This window comes from Hyla sarda, unplaced genomic scaffold (assembly GCF_029499605.1).
Source record: "Hyla sarda isolate aHylSar1 unplaced genomic scaffold, aHylSar1.hap1 scaffold_776, whole genome shotgun sequence".
Lineage (NCBI taxonomy): Eukaryota > Metazoa > Chordata > Amphibia > Anura > Hylidae > Hyla > Hyla sarda.
This window is the reverse complement of record NW_026610799.1, coordinates 43913-71218: the sequence shown is the minus strand read 5'-3', so window position 1 is coordinate 71218 and position 27306 is coordinate 43913. Positions and strand designations below refer to the sequence as shown.

The window sequence follows — 27306 nt, the reverse complement described above, 5'->3', positions numbered from 1 at the left end:
CCTTACAGGGTTAAAAAGAAAGATTCCTACTTTCATTGCTACCTGCTTGCTGGCTAGCCAGCTAGCCAGCCCTGTGGGCCTTGCTGCTGCTGCTGCTGCTGCTGCAGCCAAAAAACAGAAGGTGGTGCTGCTGCTGCTTCTGCTGCTTCTGCTTGTGTCTGGCCGCTGTTGGAGCGTCCAGGCACAGGACTTCTGCTGCTGCTGACTAAATGGCCTCCTTAATTGGATCATTTGAGTAGCCAGCACACCTGTGCAGGTAGGGCATGACATGATAGGCAGCTGCCTTGATAGCGGGTGGGTGCTGAATGTTCCTAATTGACAAAATAAGATTAATGCTTATGAAGAAATATAAAATCTCATCCCTTCCCCAATATCGCGCCACACCCCTACCCCTTAATTCCCTGGTTGAACTTGATGGACATATGTCTTTTTTCGACCGTACTAACTATGTAACTATGTAACATAACATGGGGGGGTCTCCTGGCTGTTCACACAGGTGTGTCATTGCTGTACATTGACCATGCATTGCTTCTGTGGTATTGCAAAGGCAAAGACAAATGCTTCCAGCCATCCATTGCACTAATGGATTGGTCATCAGCTGGCTGTCTATGTCCCGCATCAATATAGACCAAAGTACAGAGGGTTAGGCTATGCTATAGTGCACCTACCTGATGCATCAGAAGGTGCGAGGCCCTTGCTAAATTCTGTGCACAGACTTTGAGATCTATGCTTTAGACTGTATCTAAACCTGCTCCAACATGGACTGACATTCTGGCCTACTTTCAGCCGATGCGACTTGTCTGTCGCTGAACAGTCGCTTTTTATGTATTCAGCACCTATGTATAATGTTGTAAAAATGCTCTAGAAGCTAAAGTCGCAGAAATGTCACACATATTTGGCCTGCAACTTTCTGTGCGACAAATTCAGACAGGAAAAATCAGTATAAATCCTTAGAAAATTATCCCCCAGTGTCTCCATCTGCTGGCGGTATTGAATAAGCATTGCTGCACTGATGGGGTATGCATTAGACGAAAAAAAAGAAGAAAAAGAAGAATAATACGCCCAGAAAAGAGGCGAAAAGGAGAAAAACGTAAAAAAACGTGAAAAAAAAGTAAGAGGAAGAGAAGGGAAAAAAAGGTGGAAATGGGTTTAAAAGTGATTTCGGCGGAGAAATATATATATATATATATATATATATATATATATATATATATACGCGCACACACACACATATATATAAACGTATTCTCCGTTGAGATATTGCAGCCGCTGCTGTGTCCAGGCCCAGGAGCCTTAGCACTGTGCTGTGATGTCACTCAATACCACTGACATCACTAGGTGTAAACAACATCTCTCCTTTGCTGTGTATGTGACTATGGAGCTGTTTGGTGATGTCGTCTATTATGGCCTTCATAGAAGCAACAGGAGATTGTTGCATCCATCTAGAACCCTCAGAACTACAGTGCTATGATGTCACTCACTTCCACAGGCCTTGCAGAGTGTAAACAACAACAACCCAGCTTTGTTGTGTATGTAACCATAGGGATTGTGATGTCACCTAGAACCTTCACAGCAGCGACAGCTTTATGAGGAGCATCAGCACTGCTCTGCCTGAGCAGAACCATCACCGCCATAGGTTGTCAAATAACCCGGATTTAACCCACACAGGTAAGTCCAATGGGGTGCAGGCATGTCCTCTATGCTTACAGCTTCCCGTGGGTGTTGGTTTGATACCGTTTGGGGACAGCCAAGGAGGCATCTGCAGGCAACAAAGGTAGGTGTGTGCTTGTGTGTGTGTTTCCTATGCAGATCCTAAGCCCAGTGTCACATGCAAGTAGGAGGAGTAAGAAGGGTTCCTGGCAAATCCGGGTTATGGATTGCATTTAAAAAGGCCCCGTGGGAGTGCAATGGGCCCCTGTCTTGCTGCTTAGCAATAATGGTATGGGTTTAGGTTCTGCTGTGTGTACTGGTGGTTGACTGCCCCCCAGCCCAGAGTGTGCATGGAAAATTGTCTGGCAGCCTCCCTGACAGCAAGCAGTGATAGTGCCCATGAAGGGGACCTTGTTGGGCCCGCCCCTTTCACGGTTATCGCTTCTCGGCCTTTTGGCTAAGATCTTGTATCTTGTCAAGGGGCTCTGAGTTCGTCGAACCTTCGGCCTTGAGGCATCGGCGGTTTTTTAGCCGTCTTAAGCCTCATGCTGCTATAGGAGGAGGACTTACAAAGAACGGGAAGGCGATCCCCCATGGCGACCCTTAGGTTTGCTGCGCATACTGAAACTCGGATTAAGAACACCTTCCGTATTGAAGTGGATGAGGAGAAAAAGGAGAAGATGACTTTGGAATTTTTTGTCAAGAGAATTATGCTGGATTTATTGCACATTCAGAGAGAAGATGTGTTTTGCCTAAAAGACCCAGGTAAAGGACTTTTCATTCTTACCTTGACTTCCGCATCTGCATGTGACCATATGTTTGAGAAAGTTCGGGAGCTTGCCAATGAGGAGGATATGAAAGGACTTGTTTTCATTGCTCTATATTCTAATGGCGATGTTCCACTGGTGGTTACTATGCACGATCCATACGTGGATATAAGAGACATTGTCTTATTTTTAAACCAATATTGTGCGGAAGTCAAATACTCTCATAAAATAATGAATGCAATGGACTTTTGGACTGGAAAGCATAAGTTTGCTGTTAAGTTCAGAGAAGATGTGAGAGGAATTGGAGGTCTGTGTCGCCCACCTGCAAATTTTTTAATTGGGCGTAAACGTGGCTATTTATTCTACCCTGGGATGCCGTATTATTGCAGGAAATGCCATGAATATGGTCATACACAAGAATCTTGCAAAGAGGAAGTGGTTATTTGCAAAAGATGTGGCCAAAAAGGCCACACCACTTTGGACTGTCAAAATGAGATTCTGTGTAATGTGTGTAAGCAGAAAGGACACGCTTTTAAGGATTGTCCTCAACGCTCCTGGGCCAATATTGTGGCTACATCGGCTGGTCCCTCGATGAGGAAGAGCTCCATGGATGCTGTGCCTGTGCCTAAGACCCACACCCTGAAAGTGATGCCTGAGTCTTCTGCTACCGGAATTCCTGTGATACCTGCTGTGGCTCATGTCTCCAAAAGCATTGTGTCCCCGGGGAAGGTCGTGGGACCTGAGACAGAAGTGAGGGGTTCTCCTCTCATGGAAGTTGAAGGTCCTGGACCGCCCAGAAGGGATACAGAGGAGATGGATGTAGAAGAACGGCGAAAGAGGAAAAGCAGAGACCGGAAAGAGGAAAAGGGCCTTAACATCAAAAGGAGTGGTCGAGTTAGTGCGGACGAGGGGAACGTGGAGATTGTCTGCCAAAAGGTTATAACAGCATCCGACCCTGTTAATATTGAGGAATTTGTGTCACCACCTACAGATTGGGGTTCTTTGTCTGAGGATAATGAATGACCCAGGAGCTACCAAGTGTTAATATCTCCTCCTTCAATGTGAGGAGTTTGAAGAGCCCAGAGAGGAGGGCTGCTTTATTTTCTTTCTTGTCTTCTTTGCCTACAGACATTTTATTTTTACAGGAATGTGCCATTGATTATGATATCAATTATTCATCTTTGAGATCTGAATGGACTCTTGGCCCGTCTGTGTGGTCAGGGGATAATGAGAGGAAAGTGACTGGTGTTGGCATACTGTTCAAGAGCAGTGAGTATAAAGTTACCTCCTTCACAGACATTGTACCCGGTAGAGCCCTGCTCGTTCATATTATTTATAATGACATGAATATGAGACTTTTAAATGTATATGCCTCTCCAGATAAGGATGAAAGATCTGATTTATTAGAGAAAATTCAGTTTTATTTACCGGGTTCATCCCCTCTTATCATCGCTGGTGATTTTAATTGTATAATGGCAGGAGAGGAGCGGGCTGGAGGATCTGAACAAAGGAAAGATAAGACTGAAAAACAACTAAAGGATTTTATAGTTGATTTTAATTTAAAAGATTTGTGGAGAACCTCTTTCCCTAATGACCCTGGGCATACCTGGGGGAATAGCCTTTATATGTCAAGAATTGATTATATTTTTGCTTCTGGATTTGCATTTTATGGGAATATGCAATTGACTTCTACCTTTTTTTCAGATCATAAGATTCTATCTGCTACATGTAAGTTTGATGGGGTTTGCAGAGCCAAAGGAGTCTGGCGTCTGAATGTCTCTTTGCTTGAAGATGAAGAAATTAAATGTAATTTTATCTATCTTTTTAAAAAATTGCAGAACTCAAGGACTAATTTTAATTCTCTTTTAGCATGGTGGGAATTCTGCAAGGTAAAATTTAAAGAGTATTTTATTAAGATGGGTGTTAAAAAAACAAAAGAGAAATTGAAATGGTATAGAGATCTTAACACAAAACTACAAACCTATTATCAACTCAAAGAGCTGGGTGTATATGTAGACGATCTGATTTTAAGTGTTAAAAGTGATATTCAGAAGGCTATAACTAACAAAGGGAAAGAAATAATTTTTAACTCCAAAGTTGAATGTAAAGAGAAGGATGAAAAGTGTACAAGATTCTTTTTTAAAAAGGTAATGGAAACAAAAAAGTTAATGATTAACATTGAGGATGAAACTACTAATGTAGGAATGTTATCCAAAGCTAAATCCTTTTATCAAGATCTGTTTAATGAGAAACCCATTGATATATCTGCTGCAAATTTTCTCCTAAGCACTTTAGATTGTGGTTTAAGTAAGGAGGACCAAGATGGACTTTGCACAGAAGTAAGATGCCAAGAATTAGAAATTGCTGCTAAAAGTTTATCCACAGGTAAAACACCAGGTTCGGATGGACTTCCTGTAGAGTTTTATAAAACCTTTTGGGAAATTTTTAAAGATGATTTGCTTAATATTTTTAAGGAGGCTTTTAATTCTGATGTTCTACCTTTATCTTGGAGGAGTGGTATAGTGTCTCTGATCCCCAAAAAGGGGGATAGGAACAGCTTAGAAAATTGGAGACCAATTACGCTTCTTAATGTTGATTATAAGATTATGTCAAAAATTTTTGTTAACAGAATGAAGCCTTTTTTGTACAAGGTCATCCATGTGGATCAGGTATGTGGTGTCCCAGGAAGGAGTGTAGCTGAACCTTTAAATGCTATTAGGGACGTCATATGGTATCAGCAAGAGCGGAATCAAAATCTAGCCATTCTATCTCTAGATTTTCATAAAGCTTTCGATAGAGTATCACATTGTTTTTTATGGATGGTTTTACAACGCATGGGTTTTCCTAACATATTTATTAAGCAAATTGCTCTCTTATATAAAGGTTCTTTTAGCAGGATTTTAATAAATGGTTTCCTTACGGATTTTATTAATTTATCATCAGGGGTAAAGCAAGGCTGCCCTCTGTCTCCTATACTGTTCATATGTGCAATAGAACCTCTGTTAAACTTAATAAGGAATGATAAAATAATAAAAGGAGTGCCAGTTCCTGGAGGTAATAGTGCCACCCTTAAAGTGTGTGGCTATATGGATGATATTAATGTTTTTTGTGAAAGTTCCTTCTCTTTACAAAGAGTTGTTGATGTTACTGATTTCTTTTGTAAAGCTTCTGCTTTTAAACTTAATTTATCTAAATGTGACTGTTTTTATATAGGTAAATGGGAAAACGTGCAAATACCAAACCTAAAATTACAGTCAGAAAAAATAAAAATCCTTGGAGTCATCTTTGATAAAAATAACAATGGTGAGGAAAGTTGGCTAATGGTAAAAGAAAAGGTAAAGAAGAAGGTAGACTTTTGGTCCCTTAGGAAATTATCTTTAGAAGGTAAAATTTTGGTGATTAAGGCTATGCTAATACCCATTATGCTCTATTTAAATATGATTTATCCTCCTAATGAACTTATGTCTAGGCAACTTCAGAGGATTCTCTTTGAGTTTCTATGGAGTTCTAAAGCAGAAAAATTAAAAAGAGATATTATGTATAAGTCACAAAAAAATGGAGGAAAACAGGTTCCCTGTATTAGAAAATTTTTATACTTAAGGTTTTTTAGTTGGTGTTTTAGGGGACTTTTTATGAAAAGTGTATGGTCCTGTTTTTTAAAGTACTCTGCGGGACATATTTTTAGAAGAAGAAAATGGGTGTTTTTATCATTATCTACTCCTGTACTTTTAACTCCGCCTAAACATTATGCCATCTTAGAAAAAATTATACGTATGTATAACCTTAAAGACTTTGACTTGTTAACCTTGAGGGATGCTCGCAAGATAGAAGTACAGTTAAATTTGCAAGAAGAAATATGTATGGTCTCTAATTTTTCTTATAATAGGTGTGTACAAATATGGAAAAAGGTAAACGAGCCATATCTTTTTAATGAGCACAAGGATTTAGCATGGATGATTATCCATGAGTGTCTTCCGGTAAGATTTTTCCAATATAGAAGAGGTCTAAATGCTGTATGTGTCTGTCCCCGGGAAAATTGCAATATAGATGAAACTGTTTTGCACCTTTTATGGAATTGTTATTTTGCACAAAAGGTTTTTAGACTAATTGGTTCTTTATTGAAATTCCTAACAGGTCTAAAAGTTTTAAATCATGAAGTTGTTTTATATGGCAAAAGTGATGGAGTTACGAAAGAAAAAGAGAGAATTTTGTGGATTTTTATCAACTGTACAAAAAATGTATTATGGAAAGTTCGTAATATCCTTGTCTTCAAAAGAGATTTTATTTGTGAAAAAGAATGTTTGAAGATGATATACAGTGAAGTTTACTTGTACTATTTAATTGATAAAAAGAGATATGGGCAGAAAAAAGCATTAGCTATGTGGAATTTACATTTATGGAAAACAGTATTTGATATATTGTAAAAATTTCTTGTGATGTATTTAAGTTTTTGAGTTTTTTCAATAAAAATGTAAAAAAAAAAAAAAAAAAAAAAAAAAATCTGTTCTTATCAGTTTAATATCTGATACGTCCCCTATCTGGGGACCATATATTAAATGGATTTTTGAGAACGGGGGCCGATTTCGAAGCTTGCTTCCGTCGCCCTATGCATTGACCCGATATGGCAGTATCTTCGGGTACAGTGCACCACCCCCTTACAGGGTTAAAAAGAAAGATTCCTACTTTCATTGCTACCTGCTTGCTGGCTAGCCAGCTAGCCAGCCCTGTGGGCCTTGCTGCTGCTGCTGCTGCTGCTGCAGCCAAAAAACAAAAGGTGGTGCTGCTGCTGCTTCTGCTGCTTCTGCTTGTGTCTGGCCGCTGTTGGAGCGTCCAGGCACAGGACTTCTGCTGCTGCTGACTAAATGGCCTCCTTAATTGGATCATTTGAGTAGCCAGCACACCTGTGCAGGTAGGGCATGACATGATAGGCAGCTGCCTTGATAGCGGGTGGGTGCTGAATGTTCCTAATTGACAAAATAAGATTAATGCTTATGAAGAAATATAAAATCTCATCCCTTCCCCAATATCGCGCCACACCCCTACCCCTTAATTCCCTGGTTGAACTTGATGGACATATGTCTTTTTTCGACCGTACTAACTATGTAACTATGTAACATAACATGGGGGGGTCTCCTGGCTGTTCACACAGGTGTGTCATTGCTGTACATTGACCATGCATTGCTTCTGTGGTATTGCAAAGGCAAAGACAAATGCTTCCAGCCATCCATTGCACTAATGGATTGGTCATCAGCTGGCTGTCTATGTCCCGCATCAATATAGACCAAAGTACAGAGGGTTAGGCTATGCTATAGTGCACCTACCTGATGCATCAGAAGGTGCGAGGCCCTTGCTAAATTCTGTGCACAGACTTTGAGATCTATGCTTTAGACTGTATCTAAACCTGCTCCAACATGGACTGACATTCTGGCCTACTTTCAGCCGATGCGACTTGTCTGTCGCTGAACAGTCGCTTTTTATGTATTCAGCACCTATGTATAATGTTGTAAAAATGCTCTAGAAGCTAAAGTCGCAGAAATGTCACACATATTTGGCCTGCAACTTTCTGTGCGACAAATTCAGACAGGAAAAATCAGTATAAATCCTTAGAAAATTATCCCCCAGTGTCTCCATCTGCTGGCGGTATTGAATAAGCATTGCTGCACTGATGGGGTATGCATTAGACGAAAAAAAAGAAGAAAAAGAAGAATAATACGCCCAGAAAAGAGGCGAAAAGGAGAAAAACGTAAAAAAACGTGAAAAAAAAGTAAGAGGAAGAGAAGGGAAAAAAAGGTGGAAATGGGTTTAAAAGTGATTTCGGCGGAGATATATATATATATATATATATATATATATATATATATATATATATATACGCGCACACACACACATATATATAAACGTATTCTCCGTTGAGATATTGCAGCCGCTGCTGTGTCCAGGCCCAGGAGCCTTAGCACTGTGCTGTGATGTCACTCAATACCACTGACATCACTAGGTGTAAACAACATCTCTCCTTTGCTGTGTATGTGACTATGGAGCTGTTTGGTGATGTCGTCTATTATGGCCTTCATAGAAGCAACAGGAGATTGTTGCATCCATCTAGAACCCTCAGAACTACAGTGCTATGATGTCACTCACTTCCACAGGCCTTGCAGAGTGTAAACAACAACAACCCAGCTTTGTTGTGTATGTAACCATAGGGATTGTGATGTCACCTAGAACCTTCACAGCAGCGACAGCTTTATGAGGAGCATCAGCACTGCTCTGCCTGAGCAGAACCATCACCGCCATAGGTTGTCAAATAACCCGGATTTAACCCACACAGGTAAGTCCAATGGGGTGCAGGCATGTCCTCTATGCTTACAGCTTCCCGTGGGTGTTGGTTTGATACCGTTTGGGGACAGCCAAGGAGGCATCTGCAGGCAACAAAGGTAGGTGTGTGCTTGTGTGTGTGTTTCCTATGCAGATCCTAAGCCCAGTGTCACATGCAAGTAGGAGGAGTAAGAAGGGTTCCTGGCAAATCCGGGTTATGGATTGCATTTAAAAAGGCCCCGTGGGAGTGCAATGGGCCCCTGTCTTGCTGCTTAGCAATAATGGTATGGGTTTAGGTTCTGCTGTGTGTACTGGTGGTTGACTGCCCCCCAGCCCAGAGTGTGCATGGAAAATTGTCTGGCAGCCTCCCTGACAGCAAGCAGTGATAGTGCCCATGAAGGGGACCTTGTTGGGCCCGCCCCTTTCACGGTTATCGCTTCTCGGCCTTTTGGCTAAGATCAAGTGTAGTATCTGTTCTTATCAGTTTAATATCTGATACGTCCCCTATCTGGGGACCATATATTAAATGGATTTTTGAGAACGGGGGCCGATTTCGAAGCTTGCTTCCGTCGCCCTATGCATTGACCCGATATGGCAGTATCTTCGGGTACAGTGCACCACCCCCTTACAGGGTTAAAAAGAAAGATTCCTACTTTCATTGCTACCTGCTTGCTGGCTAGCCAGCTAGCCAGCCCTGTGGGCCTTGCTGCTGCTGCTGCTGCAGCCAAAAAACAAAAGGTGGTGCTGCTGCTGCTTCTGCTGCTTCTGCTTGTGTCTGGCCGCTGTTGGAGCGTCCAGGCACAGGACTTCTGCTGCTGCTGACTAAATGGCCTCCTTAATTGGATCATTTGAGTAGCCAGCACACCTGTGCAGGTAGGGCATGACATGATAGGCAGCTGCCTTGATAGCGGGTGGGTGCTGAATGTTCCTAATTGACAAAATAAGATTAATGCTTATGAAGAAATATAAAATCTCATCCCTTCCCCAATATCGCGCCACACCCCTACCCCTTAATTCCCTGGTTGAACTTGATGGACATATGTCTTTTTTCGACCGTACTAACTATGTAACTATGTAACATAACATGGGGGGGTCTCCTGGCTGTTCACACAGGTGTGTCATTGCTGTACATTGACCATGCATTGCTTCTGTGGTATTGCAAAGGCAAAGACAAATGCTTCCAGCCATCCATTGCACTAATGGATTGGTCATCAGCTGGCTGTCTATGTCCCGCATCAATATAGACCAAAGTACAGAGGGTTAGGCTATGCTATAGTGCACCTACCTGATGCATCAGAAGGTGCGAGGCCCTTGCTAAATTCTGTGCACAGACTTTGAGATCTATGCTTTAGACTGTATCTAAACCTGCTCCAACATGGACTGACATTCTGGCCTACTTTCAGCCGATGCGACTTGTCTGTCGCTGAACAGTCGCTTTTTATGTATTCAGCACCTATGTATAATGTTGTAAAAATGCTCTAGAAGCTAAAGTCGCAGAAATGTCACACATATTTGGCCTGCAACTTTCTGTGCGACAAATTCAGACAGGAAAAATCAGTATAAATCCTTAGAAAATTATCCCCCAGTGTCTCCATCTGCTGGCGGTATTGAATAAGCATTGCTGCACTGATGGGGTATGCATTAGACGAAAAAAAAGAAGAAAAAGAAGAATAATACGCCCAGAAAAGAGGCGAAAAGGAGAAAAACGTAAAAAAACGTGAAAAAAAAGTAAGAGGAAGAGAAGGGAAAAAAAGGTGGAAATGGGTTTAAAAGTGATTTCGGCGGAGAAATATATATATATATATATATATATATATATATATATATATATATATATATATATACGCGCACACACACACATATATATAAACGTATTCTCCGTTGAGATATTGCAGCCGCTGCTGTGTCCAGGCCCAGGAGCCTTAGCACTGTGCTGTGATGTCACTCAATACCACTGACATCACTAGGTGTAAACAACATCTCTCCTTTGCTGTGTATGTGACTATGGAGCTGTTTGGTGATGTCGTCTATTATGGCCTTCATAGAAGCAACAGGAGATTGTTGCATCCATCTAGAACCCTCAGAACTACAGTGCTATGATGTCACTCACTTCCACAGGCCTTGCAGAGTGTAAACAACAACAACCCAGCTTTGTTGTGTATGTAACCATAGGGATTGTGATGTCACCTAGAACCTTCACAGCAGCGACAGCTTTATGAGGAGCATCAGCACTGCTCTGCCTGAGCAGAACCATCACCGCCATAGGTTGTCAAATAACCCGGATTTAACCCACACAGGTAAGTCCAATGGGGTGCAGGCATGTCCTCTATGCTTACAGCTTCCCGTGGGTGTTGGTTTGATACCGTTTGGGGACAGCCAAGGAGGCATCTGCAGGCAACAAAGGTAGGTGTGTGCTTGTGTGTGTGTTTCCTATGCAGATCCTAAGCCCAGTGTCACATGCAAGTAGGAGGAGTAAGAAGGGTTCCTGGCAAATCCGGGTTATGGATTGCATTTAAAAAGGCCCCGTGGGAGTGCAATGGGCCCCTGTCTTGCTGCTTAGCAATAATGGTATGGGTTTAGGTTCTGCTGTGTGTACTGGTGGTTGACTGCCCCCCAGCCCAGAGTGTGCATGGAAAATTGTCTGGCAGCCTCCCTGACAGCAAGCAGTGATAGTGCCCATGAAGGGGACCTTGTTGGGCCCGCCCCTTTCACGGTTATCGCTTCTCGGCCTTTTGGCTAAGATCAAGTGTAGTATCTGTTCTTATCAGTTTAATATCTGATACGTCCCCTATCTGGGGACCATATATTAAATGGATTTTTGAGAACGGGGGCCGATTTCGAAGCTTGCTTCCGTCGCCCTATGCATTGACCCGATATGGCAGTATCTTCGGGTACAGTGCACCACCCCCTTACAGGGTTAAAAAGAAAGATTCCTACTTTCATTGCTACCTGCTTGCTGGCTAGCCAGCTAGCCAGCCCTGTGGGCCTTGCTGCTGCTGCTGCTGCTGCTGCAGCCAAAAAACAAAAGGTGGTGCTGCTGCTGCTTCTGCTGCTTCTGCTTGTGTCTGGCCGCTGTTGGAGCGTCCAGGCACAGGACTTCTGCTGCTGCTGACTAAATGGCCTCCTTAATTGGATCATTTGAGTAGCCAGCACACCTGTGCAGGTAGGGCATGACATGATAGGCAGCTGCCTTGATAGCGGGTGGGTGCTGAATGTTCCTAATTGACAAAATAAGATTAATGCTTATGAAGAAATATAAAATCTCATCCCTTCCCCAATATCGCGCCACACCCCTACCCCTTAATTCCCTGGTTGAACTTGATGGACATATGTCTTTTTTCGACCGTACTAACTATGTAACTATGTAACATAACATGGGGGGGTCTCCTGGCTGTTCACACAGGTGTGTCATTGCTGTACATTGACCATGCATTGCTTCTGTGGTATTGCAAAGGCAAAGACAAATGCTTCCAGCCATCCATTGCACTAATGGATTGGTCATCAGCTGGCTGTCTATGTCCCGCATCAATATAGACCAAAGTACAGAGGGTTAGGCTATGCTATAGTGCACCTACCTGATGCATCAGAAGGTGCGAGGCCCTTGCTAAATTCTGTGCACAGACTTTGAGATCTATGCTTTAGACTGTATCTAAACCTGCTCCAACATGGACTGACATTCTGGCCTACTTTCAGCCGATGCGACTTGTCTGTCGCTGAACAGTCGCTTTTTATGTATTCAGCACCTATGTATAATGTTGTAAAAATGCTCTAGAAGCTAAAGTCGCAGAAATGTCACACATATTTGGCCTGCAACTTTCTGTGCGACAAATTCAGACAGGAAAAATCAGTATAAATCCTTAGAAAATTATCCCCCAGTGTCTCCATCTGCTGGCGGTATTGAATAAGCATTGCTGCACTGATGGGGTATGCATTAGACGAAAAAAAAGAAGAAAAAGAAGAATAATACGCCCAGAAAAGAGGCGAAAAGGAGAAAAACGTAAAAAAACGTGAAAAAAAAGTAAGAGGAAGAGAAGGGAAAAAAAGGTGGAAATGGGTTTAAAAGTGATTTCGGCGGAGAAATATATATATATATATATATATATATATATATATATATATATATATACGCGCACACACACACATATATATAAACGTATTCTCCGTTGAGATATTGCAGCCGCTGCTGTGTCCAGGCCCAGGAGCCTTAGCACTGTGCTGTGATGTCACTCAATACCACTGACATCACTAGGTGTAAACAACATCTCTCCTTTGCTGTGTATGTGACTATGGAGCTGTTTGGTGATGTCGTCTATTATGGCCTTCATAGAAGCAACAGGAGATTGTTGCATCCATCTAGAACCCTCAGAACTACAGTGCTATGATGTCACTCACTTCCACAGGCCTTGCAGAGTGTAAACAACAACAACCCAGCTTTGTTGTGTATGTAACCATAGGGATTGTGATGTCACCTAGAACCTTCACAGCAGCGACAGCTTTATGAGGAGCATCAGCACTGCTCTGCCTGAGCAGAACCATCACCGCCATAGGTTGTCAAATAACCCGGATTTAACCCACACAGGTAAGTCCAATGGGGTGCAGGCATGTCCTCTATGCTTACAGCTTCCCGTGGGTGTTGGTTTGATACCGTTTGGGGACAGCCAAGGAGGCATCTGCAGGCAACAAAGGTAGGTGTGTGCTTGTGTGTGTGTTTCCTATGCAGATCCTAAGCCCAGTGTCACATGCAAGTAGGAGGAGTAAGAAGGGTTCCTGGCAAATCCGGGTTATGGATTGCATTTAAAAAGGCCCCGTGGGAGTGCAATGGGCCCCTGTCTTGCTGCTTAGCAATAATGGTATGGGTTTAGGTTCTGCTGTGTGTACTGGTGGTTGACTGCCCCCCAGCCCAGAGTGTGCATGGAAAATTGTCTGGCAGCCTCCCTGACAGCAAGCAGTGATAGTGCCCATGAAGGGGACCTTGTTGGGCCCGCCCCTTTCACGGTTATCGCTTCTCGGCCTTTTGGCTAAGATCAAGTGTAGTATCTGTTCTTATCAGTTTAATATCTGATACGTCCCCTATCTGGGGACCATATATTAAATGGATTTTTGAGAACGGGGGCCGATTTCGAAGCTTGCTTCCGTCGCCCTATGCATTGACCCGATATGGCAGTATCTTCGGGTACAGTGCACCACCCCCTTACAGGGTTAAAAAGAAAGATTCCTACTTTCATTGCTACCTGCTTGCTGGCTAGCCAGCTAGCCAGCCCTGTGGGCCTTGCTGCTGCTGCTGCTGCTGCTGCAGCCAAAAAACAAAAGGTGGTGCTGCTGCTGCTTCTGCTGCTTCTGCTTGTGTCTGGCCGCTGTTGGAGCGTCCAGGCACAGGACTTCTGCTGCTGCTGACTAAATGGCCTCCTTAATTGGATCATTTGAGTAGCCAGCACACCTGTGCAGGTAGGGCATGACATGATAGGCAGCTGCCTTGATAGCGGGTGGGTGCTGAATGTTCCTAATTGACAAAATAAGATTAATGCTTATGAAGAAATATAAAATCTCATCCCTTCCCCAATATCGCGCCACACCCCTACCCCTTAATTCCCTGGTTGAACTTGATGGACATATGTCTTTTTTCGACCGTACTAACTATGTAACTATGTAACATAACATGGGGGGGTCTCCTGGCTGTTCACACAGGTGTGTCATTGCTGTACATTGACCATGCATTGCTTCTGTGGTATTGCAAAGGCAAAGACAAATGCTTCCAGCCATCCATTGCACTAATGGATTGGTCATCAGCTGGCTGTCTATGTCCCGCATCAATATAGACCAAAGTACAGAGGGTTAGGCTATGCTATAGTGCACCTACCTGATGCATCAGAAGGTGCGAGGCCCTTGCTAAATTCTGTGCACAGACTTTGAGATCTATGCTTTAGACTGTATCTAAACCTGCTCCAACATGGACTGACATTCTGGCCTACTTTCAGCCGATGCGACTTGTCTGTCGCTGAACAGTCGCTTTTTATGTATTCAGCACCTATGTATAATGTTGTAAAAATGCTCTAGAAGCTAAAGTCGCAGAAATGTCACACATATTTGGCCTGCAACTTTCTGTGCGACAAATTCAGACAGGAAAAATCAGTATAAATCCTTAGAAAATTATCCCCCAGTGTCTCCATCTGCTGGCGGTATTGAATAAGCATTGCTGCACTGATGGGGTATGCATTAGACGAAAAAAAAGAAGAAAAAGAAGAATAATACGCCCAGAAAAGAGGCGAAAAGGAGAAAAACGTGAAAAAAAAGTAAGAGGAAGAGAAGGGAAAAAAAGGTGGAAATGGGTTTAAAAGTGATTTCGGCGGAGAAATATATATATATATATATATATATATATATATATATATATATATACGCGCACACACACACATATATATAAACGTATTCTCCGTTGAGATATTGCAGCCGCTGCTGTGTCCAGGCCCAGGAGCCTTAGCACTGTGCTGTGATGTCACTCAATACCACTGACATCACTAGGTGTAAACAACATCTCTCCTTTGCTGTGTATGTGACTATGGAGCTGTTTGGTGATGTCGTCTATTATGGCCTTCATAGAAGCAACAGGAGATTGTTGCATCCATCTAGAACCCTCAGAACTACAGTGCTATGATGTCACTCACTTCCACAGGCCTTGCAGAGTGTAAACAACAACAACCCAGCTTTGTTGTGTATGTAACCATAGGGATTGTGATGTCACCTAGAACCTTCACAGCAGCGACAGCTTTATGAGGAGCATCAGCACTGCTCTGCCTGAGCAGAACCATCACCGCCATAGGTTGTCAAATAACCCGGATTTAACCCACACAGGTAAGTCCAATGGGGTGCAGGCATGTCCTCTATGCTTACAGCTTCCCGTGGGTGTTGGTTTGATACCGTTTGGGGACAGCCAAGGAGGCATCTGCAGGCAACAAAGGTAGGTGTGTGCTTGTGTGTGTGTTTCCTATGCAGATCCTAAGCCCAGTGTCACATGCAAGTAGGAGGAGTAAGAAGGGTTCCTGGCAAATCCGGGTTATGGATTGCATTTAAAAAGGCCCCGTGGGAGTGCAATGGGCCCCTGTCTTGCTGCTTAGCAATAATGGTATGGGTTTAGGTTCTGCTGTGTGTACTGGTGGTTGACTGCCCCCCAGCCCAGAGTGTGCATGGAAAATTGTCTGGCAGCCTCCCTGACAGCAAGCAGTGATAGTGCCCATGAAGGGGACCTTGTTGGGCCCGCCCCTTTCACGGTTATCGCTTCTCGGCCTTTTGACTAAGATCAAGTGTAGTATCTGTTCTTATCAGTTTAATATCTGATACGTCCCCTATCTGGGGACCATATATTAAATGGATTTTTGAGAACGGGGGCCGATTTCGAAGCTTGCTTCCGTCGCCTTATGCATTGACCCGATATGGCAGTATCTTCGGGTACAGTGCACCACCCCCTTACAGGGTTAAAAAGAAAGATTCCTACTTTCATTGCTACCTGCTTGCTGGCTAGCCAGCTAGCCAGCCCTGTGGGCCTTGCTGCTGCTGCTGCTGCTGCTGCAGCCAAAAAACAAAAGGTGGTGCTGCTGCTGCTTCTGCTGCTTCTGCTTGTGTCTGGCCGCTGTTGGAGCGTCCAGGCACAGGACTTCTGCTGCTGCTGACTAAATGGCCTCCTTAATTGGATCATTTGAGTAGCCAGCACACCTGTGCAGGTAGGGCATGACATGATAGGCAGCTGCCTTGATAGCGGGTGGGTGCTGAATGTTCCTAATTGACAAAATAAGATTAATGCTTATGAAGAAATATAAAATCTCATCCCTTCCCCAATATCGCGCCACACCCCTACCCCTTAATTCCCTGGTTGAACTTGATGGACATATGTCTTTTTTCGACCGTACTAACTATGTAACTATGTAACATAACATGGGGGGGTCTCCTGGCTGTTCACACAGGTGTGTCATTGCTGTACATTGACCATGCATTGCTTCTGTGGTATTGCAAAGGCAAAGACAAATGCTTCCAGCCATCCATTGCACTAATGGATTGGTCATCAGCTGGCTGTCTATGTCCCGCATCAATATAGACCAAAGTACAGAGGGTTAGGCTATGCTATAGTGCACCTACCTGATGCATCAGAAGGTGCGAGGCCCTTGCTAAATTCTGTGCACAGACTTTGAGATCTATGCTTTAGACTGTATCTAAACCTGCTCCAACATGGACTGACATTCTGGCCTACTTTCAGCCGATGCGACTTGTCTGTCGCTGAACAGTCGCTTTTTATGTATTCAGCACCTATGTATAATGTTGTAAAAATGCTCTAGAAGCTAAAGTCGCAGAAATGTCACACATATTTGGCCTGCAACTTTCTGTGCGACAAATTCAGACAGGAAAAATCAGTATAAATCCTTAGAAAATTATCCCCCAGTGTCTCCATCTGCTGGCGGTATTGAATAAGCATTGCTGCACTGATGGGGTATGCATTAGACGAAAAAAAAGAAGAAAAAGAAGAATAATACGCCCAGAAAAGAGGCGAAAAGGAGAAAAACGTAAAAAAACGTGAAAAAAAAGTAAGAGGAAGAGAAGGGAAAAAAAGGTGGAAATGGGTTTAAAAGTGATTTCGGCGGAGAAATATATATATATATATATATATATATATATATATATATATATATACGCGCACACACACACATATATATAAACGTATTCTCCGTTGAGATATTGCAGCCGCTGCTGTGTCCAGGCCCAGGAGCCTTAGCACTGTGCTGTGATGTCACTCAATACCACTGACATCACTAGGTGTAAACAACATCTCTCCTTTGCTGTGTATGTGACTATGGAGCTGTTTGGTGATGTCGTCTATTATGGCCTTCATAGAAGCAACAGGAGATTGTTGCATCCATCTAGAACCCTCAGAACTACAGTGCTATGATGTCACTCACTTCCACAGGCCTTGCAGAGTGTAAACAACAACAACCCAGCTTTGTTGTGTATGTAACCATAGGGATTGTGATGTCACCTAGAACCTTCACAGCAGCGACAGCTTTATGAGGAGCATCAGCACTGCTCTGCCTGAGCAGAACCATCACCGCCATAGGTTGTCAAATAACCCGGATTTAACCCACACAGGTAAGTCCAATGGGGTGCAGGCATGTCCTCTATGCTTACAGCTTCCCGTGGGTGTTGGTTTGATACCGTTTGGGGACAGCCAAGGAGGCATCTGCAGGCAACAAAGGTAGGTGTGTGCTTGTGTGTGTGTTTCCTATGCAGATCCTAAGCCCAGTGTCACATGCAAGTAGGAGGAGTAAGAAGGGTTCCTGGCAAATCCGGGTTATGGATTGCATTTAAAAAGGCCCCGTGGGAGTGCAATGGGCCCCTGTCTTGCTGCTTAGCAATAATGGTATGGGTTTAGGTTCTGCTGTGTGTACTGGTGGTTGACTGCCCCCCAGCCCAGAGTGTGCATGGAAAATTGTCTGGCAGCCTCCCTGACAGCAAGCAGTGATAGTGCCCATGAAGGGGACCTTGTTGGGCCCGCCCCTTTCACGGTTATCGCTTCTCGGCCTTTTGGCTAAGATCAAGTGTAGTATCTGTTCTTATCAGTTTAATATCTGATACGTCCCCTATCTGGGGACCATATATTAAATGGATTTTTGAGAACGGGGGCCGATTTCGAAGCTTGCTTCCGTCGCCCTATGCATTGACCCGATATGGCAGTATCTTCGGGTACAGTGCACCACCCCCTTACAGGGTTAAAAAGAAAGATTCCTACTTTCATTGCTACCTGCTTGCTGGCTAGCCAGCTAGCCAGCCCTGTGGGCCTTGCTGCTGCTGCTGCTGCTGCTGCAGCCAAAAAACAAAAGGTGGTGCTGCTGCTGCTTCTGCTGCTTCTGCTTGTGTCTGGCCGCTGTTGGAGCGTCCAGGCACAGGACTTCTGCTGCTGCTGACTAAATGGCCTCCTTAATTGGATCATTTGAGTAGCCAGCACACCTGTGCAGGTAGGGCATGACATGATAGGCAGCTGCCTTGATAGCGGGTGGGTGCTGAATGTTCCTAATTGACAAAATAAGATTAATGCTTATGAAGAAATATAAAATCTCATCCCTTCCCCAATATCGCGCCACACCCCTACCCCTTAATTCCCTGGTTGAACTTGATGGACATATGTCTTTTTTCGACCGTACTAACTATGTAACTATGTAACATAACATGGGGGGGTCTCCTGGCTGTTCACACAGGTGTGTCATTGCTGTACATTGACCATGCATTGCTTCTGTGGTATTGCAAAGGCAAAGACAAATGCTTCCAGCCATCCATTGCACTAATGGATTGGTCATCAGCTGGCTGTCTATGTCCCGCATCAATATAGACCAAAGTACAGAGGGTTAGGCTATGCTATAGTGCACCTACCTGATGCATCAGAAGGTGCGAGGCCCTTGCTAAATTCTGTGCACAGACTTTGAGATCTATGCTTTAGACTGTATCTAAACCTGCTCCAACATGGACTGACATTCTGGCCTACTTTCAGCCGATGCGACTTGTCTGTCGCTGAACAGTCGCTTTTTATGTATTCAGCACCTATGTATAATGTTGTAAAAATGCTCTAGAAGCTAAAGTCGCAGAAATGTCACACATATTTGGCCTGCAACTTTCTGTGCGACAAATTCAGACAGGAAAAATCAGTATAAATCCTTAGAAAATTATCCCCCAGTGTCTCCATCTGCTGGCGGTATTGAATAAGCATTGCTGCACTGATGGGGTATGCATTAGACGAAAAAAAAGAAGAAAAAGAAGAATAATACGCCCAGAAAAGAGGCGAAAAGGAGAAAAACGTAAAAAAACGTGAAAAAAAAGTAAGAGGAAGAGAAGGGAAAAAAAGGTGGAAATGGGTTTAAAAGTGATTTCGGCGGAGAAATATATATATATATATATATATATATATATATATATATATATATACGCGCACACACACACATATATATAAACGTATTCTCCGTTGAGATATTGCAGCCGCTGCTGTGTCCAGGCCCAGGAGCCTTAGCACTGTGCTGTGATGTCACTCAATACCACTGACATCACTAGGTGTAAACAACATCTCTCCTTTGCTGTGTATGTGACTATGGAGCTGTTTGGTGATGTCGTCTATTATGGCCTTCATAGAAGCAACAGGAGATTGTTGCATCCATCTAGAACCCTCAGAACTACAGTGCTATGATGTCACTCACTTCCACAGGCCTTGCAGAGTGTAAACAACAACAACCCAGCTTTGTTGTGTATGTAACCATAGGGATTGTGATGTCACCTAGAACCTTCACAGCAGCGACAGCTTTATGAGGAGCATCAGCACTGCTCTGCCTGAGCAGAACCATCACCGCCATAGGTTGTCAAATAACCCGGATTTAACCCACACAGGTAAGTCCAATGGGGTGCAGGCATGTCCTCTATGCTTACAGCTTCCCGTGGGTGTTGGTTTGATACCGTTTGGGGACAGCCAAGGAGGCATCTGCAGGCAACAAAGGTAGGTGTGTGCTTGTGTGTGTGTTTCCTATGCAGATCCTAAGCCCAGTGTCACATGCAAGTAGGAGGAGTAAGAAGGGTTCCTGGCAAATCCGGGTTATGGATTGCATTTAAAAAGGCCCCGTGGGAGTGCAATGGGCCCCTGTCTTGCTGCTTAGCAATAATGGTATGGGTTTAGGTTCTGCTGTGTGTACTGGTGGTTGACTGCCCCCCAGCCCAGAGTGTGCATGGAAAATTGTCTGGCAGCCTCCCTGACAGCAAGCAGTGATAGTGCCCATGAAGGGGACCTTGTTGGGCCCGCCCCTTTCACGGTTATCGCTTCTCGGCCTTTTGGCTAAGATCAAGTGCAGTTTGCTCTGGTCTGGCCAGAGGGTGCGATCTCTGGGTTTACCCAGTTTGCCGGAGGAAGATTTTTTTCACTGTGGTCCTGTACCGACAGATTATCATCTGGAAGAATGGCTGGAGTAAAGAATACTATCCGCATGGAGGTGGATCCTGCAAGTTCCAAGAACAACATGGTTTATCTGGTGAGAGACATCATTATGGAGAAGATTGGAGTGGACAAGGCTGAAATCTTCAGTGTTAATGAGTCTCCCCGCAGGGGCTCCTATGAGGTAACCTTTGTGGATGAGGGCAGGTGTTTGCATGTGTATGAATACTTAAGGAATCTCAGCAATGAGCCCTTGCTGGTTGGGGTGAAGATTACTCCACTGTTTGGTCTGCAGGAAAAAACTGTGATAGTGCATGTGCATAATCCTTACACAGATGTGGAAATTATTAAGAACTTTTTGCACAAGTACTGTGACTATGTGAAGGGTGGAGAGAAACAGACGAATGTACTGGGGATTTTTAACTGCAATTATAAGTTTGTGGTTAAATTAAAAGTAGACCCTACTTGTGTTGGGGGTTTTAAACACCCCCCTGCCAGTTTTTCCATTGCAGGTTATAGGGGGTACCTGTCCTATGCTGGTCAGCCTTCCTACTGCAGGAATTGTTTTTCCTTTGGACATTTAAAGGAGAACTGTGTGCAAGGACAAATGTGCAGGAACTGTAATACTGCTGGCCACCATGCTGGAAGTTGTCCTAAAGCCAGGAAATGTGACTTATGTCGGGAGGAAGGTCATGTTTATAAGGACTGCCCTGGGGTGAGAAGTCCTTTATTCAGTAGTGTGGTGAGAGAGGGGGAAATAGTGAGGAGATTGGCCCCTCTGAAGACCATTGCAGCTCCTCAGAAGCCCCCTGATGTTCAGGCTGCAGTCTCTGATGCCTTCAGACAGTTGGAGGAAGTTATTGAGGGAGTGCAGAGTCCTAGTCACTCTGTGGAGTCTGTTCACCCCTCTGACCCTGTTCACATTGAGCCATTTCCATCCTCAGGTGAGACTGATTTGTGTAACAGGGAGGGTGGTGGGAAACATAATGCAGAGGATGAAAATTATGATGGCTTTCAACTGGTGCATGGAGGGAAGTCTGCCAAGAAAAGAAGAGGTGAGAAGGGTGCGGACTCGCGCCCGGAAACCAGCAACTTTTATGAAGTCCTGGAGACGGATGTTATGGAGGCTACTGAGAGTGGTGAATAACTATGCTGGGACTTGATTTGCTAGTTAGTAGCAGGTGGCTGATGCACCTGTGTAGCTCATGCAGGGTTAAACCTTGTTCTTTGTAGCTTTAGGCTATGGGTTTTGTTGTATGTTCTCAAAATGTGAGAGTGTTTAAAAATAAGGCTAGGAGAGCTGCTATTTTAAGTTTTTTAGCTCAGGAAAATGCTGCAATTTTTTGTTTGCAGGAGTGTGGTATTGATCTCACCATAAGTCAGGATGAATGGGTGTATGGTCGGTGTGTGTGGTCTGGGAGTGTTTTGAATAAGAATGATGGTGTGGGGATCTTGATTAAATCACCTGACATTGCTGTGGAAAGCTATGTGGTAATTGAACCTGGCAGGTGTATTTCTGCTGTATTAAGTTATAAAAATGTGAAATTTCGTTTGATTAATGTTTATGCTCCTGCATATAAAAATGAAAGAAAAAATTTGTTTGATAAGTTAAAGTTTTATGTTCAGGGCAAGATGCCTGTTATTTTAGTTGGAGATATGAATGTTGATTTAACAAAAAAAGCTTTTGATGTATCTGGTAGAAAATTATTTGAGTTAGTCTCTGATTTTAGGTTAAGGGATATCCAAGAGTTATGTAATATTAATCCTAATTTATGTACATATCATGCAGATAGAGGTAATTTTCACTCTAAGTTAGATTATTGTTTTTTGTCTGAGAGTTTGAATGCTTTAAGTTACAGACAGAGGTCTGTTTGTTATTCGGACCATGATTCCTTGCTGTGTGAGATTGATGTGGGTCAGAGTGCTGTGTATGGGAGAGGTTTGTGGAAAATGAATATTAAACATTTAGATAGTGTGGATGTGAGAGATCAGTATGAATGTATGTATAAGAAGTGGTGTGGAAAGAAAGGTGAGTTTGATAACATTATTTTGTGGTGGGAATGGGTTAAAAAGAAAACAAAGTCCTTTTTTAAGTTCTTTGGATACAAAGTCGCTGCTCTTAAGAGGGAGCAATATGTGAAGTTGAATGCGCGTTTGTCCTATTTGTGTAGGTTGAGAGATTGTGGAGTGGATGTTCAGGATGATATTGTGAGCACTAAGAGGGAGATTAATAATTTTGTGTTGGAAAAGGGTAGGAGTATCATGTATAGGGCCAAGTTAGATAAATTGGAACATGATGAGAAATGTTCACGTTATTTTTTCAAAAAAGTTTTTTCTAAAAAACCTGTTATTGATATGATTGTGAGAGAGGATGGTAGGGAAGTGACTGGTGATGGTGTGAGTGAGGAAATTGCATGCTTTTATGAGGAGCTGTATGGAGAGAAGTGGAGAGATGAGAATTTGGAGAGTGAGGTATTGAGTGTGTTGGATGGGAAGCTTGGAGAAGCTGAGCAGGCTTTTGTTATGCGTAAGATTTCAAGTGAAGAAGTATGGGATGTAGTGCAGAAAATGTCAGCAAATAAGACTCCAGGGGAAGATGGTTTGCCTGTGGAATTTTATCGTTTTTTGTGGAATGTGGTGGGTAAGGATGTTGTTGCAGTGTGTCAGTTTATGTGGGAGAATATGGAAATTGCGGAGAGTATGCGTGGTGGTGTGGTAGTATTAATTCCAAAAAAAGGGAATTTAAAAAATTTAAAGAATTGGCGTCCAATTACGTTACTTAACTGCGATTATAAGATCTATGCAAAAATTATTGCTAATCGAATGAGGGATGTTGTTGAATGTGTGGTTGGTTATGATCAGTTTTGTGCTGTGCCTGGACGTCGTATACATGAGAGTTTGTGTCTGTTGAGAGATTGTTTGTGGGATTGTAAGAGTAGAAAACAAAATGCTTATTTGTTGTCACTTGATTTTGAAAAGGCGTATGATAGGTTGTCTCATAATTTTTTGTTCAGGGTATTGTTGCGAATGGGGTTTCCGAGTGATTTTGTGTGGAGAGTTAGGAGTTTGTATGATAGAATATATAGTAGGATGCTCGTTAATGGATGTGTGGGGAGAAGAGTGAATGTTTTTTCAGGAGTAAGGCAGGGGTGCCCGCTCTCGCCAGTAGCGTTTATATGCGCGATTGAGCCTCTGTTATGTCTGATTAGGAGGGATAAGATAGTGAGAGGTGTTCATATTCCTGGTAGCAATGGTAGGGAATTTAAAGTGAATGCTTATATGGATGATGTATGTGTCCTGTGTGATTCTGAGTGTGCTGTGAGGAGAGTGAGGCTTTTGGTTTCAATTTTCTGTGGTGCGTCTGCTTTTAAAGTGAATTGGTTAAAGAGCGAATGTAAATGCTTTGGTGAAGGTGGGTTAAGTAGTGATGTTGGGGTGAATGTAGTGGAGGGGGCTATTAAAGTATTGGGGATTAAGTTTAGTAAGGACTTGGATGGAAAGGAGAGTTGGGATGATGCAAAAAAGAAGGTAGAGATGCGTTTGAATTTTTGGAGTATGAGAAGTCTTTCTTTTATTGGAAAAATTGTGGTTATTAAAAGTGTTGTTTTACCAATTTTTCTGTATGTTGCTATGATTTTTCATCCGCAGTATATGTGTTTAAGGAGTCTGAATCGGGTTTTGTTTGTCTTTTTCTGGGGGTCTAAAGTAGAAAGATTAAGGAGAGAAGTGGTGATTAAAAATTGGCGGAAGGGTGGGATGAGTTTTCCAAATCTGGAGGTTTATTTTGGAGTGAATATTTTAGTTTTCATACTGGTCATTATTGAAGGAGATAAGAAGATGTCTTGTATGACTAAGTTTCTTGCTGGAAGACTGTTTGTTAGGCTGAAGTGGTGTAAGAGGGATCTGAGTAGGCCTGTTGCTTTTGAGGTTCCTAAGTGGTATGAGTGGGTTGTGAGGTTTTTGGAGAAATTTGAGTTGATAGAAGAAGAGATGAGTGTGTTGAAGAATAAACGTTTGGTGATGAGAATGATTGAGAGTAAAGAGGTTGTATGTAATATTAATTCTGTGAGGGGAGCGGATGTGGAGAAAGTTTGGAAGAAAGTAAGGATGGATGGTATGTCTAATAAGCAAAAGGAGATTGTGTGGCAAAGTCTTCATGGTGTGTTGCCTGTGAGAGAGTTTCAGAAAGCAAGGGGTTTGGTGAGATGTGATGTGTGTCCTAGAGTGGGTTGTAATGGTTTTGAAAGTGTTATTCATCTCTTTTGGAATTGTAAGTATGCTCGTGAGGTTGTTAGAAGGCTTGGTCCTTTATGCAAGGAATTGACAGGTATGGAGTTTTTGTCTTTTGAGATGATGATGTTTGGGCTTTGTGTAAGTGGAGGTCAGAATGTAAGAGTGTTGTGGTTATTGTTGTCGTGTATTAAGGAAGTCTTGTGGGATGTGAGGAATGTTTATGTGTTTTTGAGGAAAGAAGTGAGTGTTAATAATAGTGTGCGAATGGTGTTAGGCAAACTGTATTTGTGTTATTTGTGGGATTCTAAGAGGGGTGGGATTGATGCGGAAGGCATTTGGAAATCGAAAAAATGGATTCATCTTGTTGATTTATCTTGATTGTTTTTTTTTTGTCTGTTTGATTGATAAATAAAGTTTCCCAATGATGAGAGGGTTGTGTGTTACAGAAAGTTTGTAATGCCAGTTTGAAAGTATTGCTTGGAGTACTTTCATCCCCTACCTGAGGGATTTAAAAAAAAAAAAAAAAATCTGTTCTTATCAGTTTAATATCTGATACGTCCCCTATCTGGGGACCATATATTAAATGGATTTTTGAGAACGGGGGCCGATTTCGAAGCTTGCTTCCGTCGCCCTATGCATTGACCCGATATGGCAGTATCTTCGGGTACAGTGCACCACCCCCTTACAGGGTTAAAAAGAAAGATTCCTACTTTCATTGCTACCTGCTTGCTGGCTAGCCAGCTAGCCAGCCCTGTGGGCCTTGCTGCTGCTGCTGCTGCTGCTGCAGCCAAAAAACAAAAGGTGGTGCTGCTGCTGCTTCTGCTGCTTCTGCTTGTGTCTGGCCGCTGTTGGAGCGTCCAGGCACAGGACTTCTGCTGCTGCTGACTAAATGGCCTCCTTAATTGGATCATTTGAGTAGCCAGCACACCTGTGCAGGTAGGGCATGACATGATAGGCAGCTGCCTTGATAGCGGGTGGGTGCTGAATGTTCCTAATTGACAAAATAAGATTAATGCTTATGAAGAAATATAAAATCTCATCCCTTCCCCAATATCGCGCCACACCCCTACCCCTTAATTCCCTGGTTGAACTTGATGGACATATGTCTTTTTTCGACCGTACTAACTATGTAACTATGTAACATAACATGGGGGGGTCTCCTGGCTGTTCACACAGGTGTGTCATTGCTGTACATTGACCATGCATTGCTTCTGTGGTATTGCAAAGGCAAAGACAAATGCTTCCAGCCATCCATTGCACTAATGGATTGGTCATCAGCTGGCTGTCTATGTCCCGCATCAATATAGACCAAAGTACAGAGGGTTAGGCTATGCTATAGTGCACCTACCTGATGCATCAGAAGGTGCGAGGCCCTTGCTAAATTCTGTGCACAGACTTTGAGATCTATGCTTTAGACTGTATCTAAACCTGCTCCAACATGGACTGACATTCTGGCCTACTTTCAGCCGATGCGACTTGTCTGTCGCTGAACAGTCGCTTTTTATGTATTCAGCACCTATGTATAATGTTGTAAAAATGCTCTAGAAGCTAAAGTCGCAGAAATGTCACACATATTTGGCCTGCAACTTTCTGTGCGACAAATTCAGACAGGAAAAATCAGTATAAATCCTTAGAAAATTATCCCCCAGTGTCTCCATCTGCTGGCGGTATTGAATAAGCATTGCTGCACTGATGGGGTATGCATTAGACGAAAAAAAAGAAGAAAAAGAAGAATAATACGCCCAGAAAAGAGGCGAAAAGGAGAAAAACGTAAAAAAACGTGAAAAAAAAGTAAGAGGAAGAGAAGGGAAAAAAAGGTGGAAATGGGTTTAAAAGTGATTTCGGCGGAGAAATATATATATATATATATATATATATATATATATATATATATATACGCGCACACACACACATATATATAAACGTATTCTCCGTTGAGATATTGCAGCCGCTGCTGTGTCCAGGCCCAGGAGCCTTAGCACTGTGCTGTGATGTCACTCAATACCACTGACATCACTAGGTGTAAACAACATCTCTCCTTTGCTGTGTATGTGACTATGGAGCTGTTTGGTGATGTCGTCTATTATGGCCTTCATAGAAGCAACAGGAGATTGTTGCATCCATCTAGAACCCTCAGAACTACAGTGCTATGATGTCACTCACTTCCACAGGCCTTGCAGAGTGTAAACAACAACAACCCAGCTTTGTTGTGTATGTAACCATAGGGATTGTGATGTCACCTAGAACCTTCACAGCAGCGACAGCTTTATGAGGAGCATCAGCACTGCTCTGCCTGAGCAGAACCATCACCGCCATAGGTTGTCAAATAACCCGGATTTAACCCACACAGGTAAGTCCAATGGGGTGCAGGCATGTCCTCTATGCTTACAGCTTCCCGTG

General features: G+C 43.1%; 6 non-coding genes and 1 pseudogene across 6 annotated transcripts; all 7 read left to right on the top strand.

Moving 5' to 3' along the window:
- Positions 1–6868: 6868 nt before the first annotated feature.
- LOC130346162 (U2 spliceosomal RNA) lies at positions 6869–7070 on the top strand (annotated as a pseudogene).
- Positions 7071–9161: 2091 nt separating this feature from the next.
- On the top strand, positions 9162–9352 carry LOC130346186 (U2 spliceosomal RNA). The gene has a single exon (XR_008884541.1). It is a non-coding gene; the product is annotated as a U2 spliceosomal RNA (small nuclear RNA).
- Positions 9353–11445: 2093 nt separating this feature from the next.
- On the top strand, positions 11446–11636 carry LOC130346184 (U2 spliceosomal RNA). Its single transcript, XR_008884539.1, has one exon. It is a non-coding gene; the product is annotated as a U2 spliceosomal RNA (small nuclear RNA).
- Positions 11637–13727: 2091 nt separating this feature from the next.
- On the top strand, positions 13728–13918 carry LOC130346183 (U2 spliceosomal RNA). Its single transcript, XR_008884538.1, has one exon. It is a non-coding gene; the product is annotated as a U2 spliceosomal RNA (small nuclear RNA).
- Positions 13919–15997: 2079 nt separating this feature from the next.
- On the top strand, positions 15998–16188 carry LOC130346157 (U2 spliceosomal RNA). The gene has a single exon (XR_008884517.1). It is a non-coding gene; the product is annotated as a U2 spliceosomal RNA (small nuclear RNA).
- Positions 16189–18277: 2089 nt separating this feature from the next.
- Positions 18278–18468, top strand: LOC130346181 (U2 spliceosomal RNA). The gene has a single exon (XR_008884537.1). It is a non-coding gene; the product is annotated as a U2 spliceosomal RNA (small nuclear RNA).
- A 6928-nt stretch (positions 18469–25396) lies between these two features.
- Positions 25397–25586, top strand: LOC130346159 (U2 spliceosomal RNA). The gene has a single exon (XR_008884519.1). It is a non-coding gene; the product is annotated as a U2 spliceosomal RNA (small nuclear RNA).
- Positions 25587–27306: the final 1720 nt, after the last annotated feature.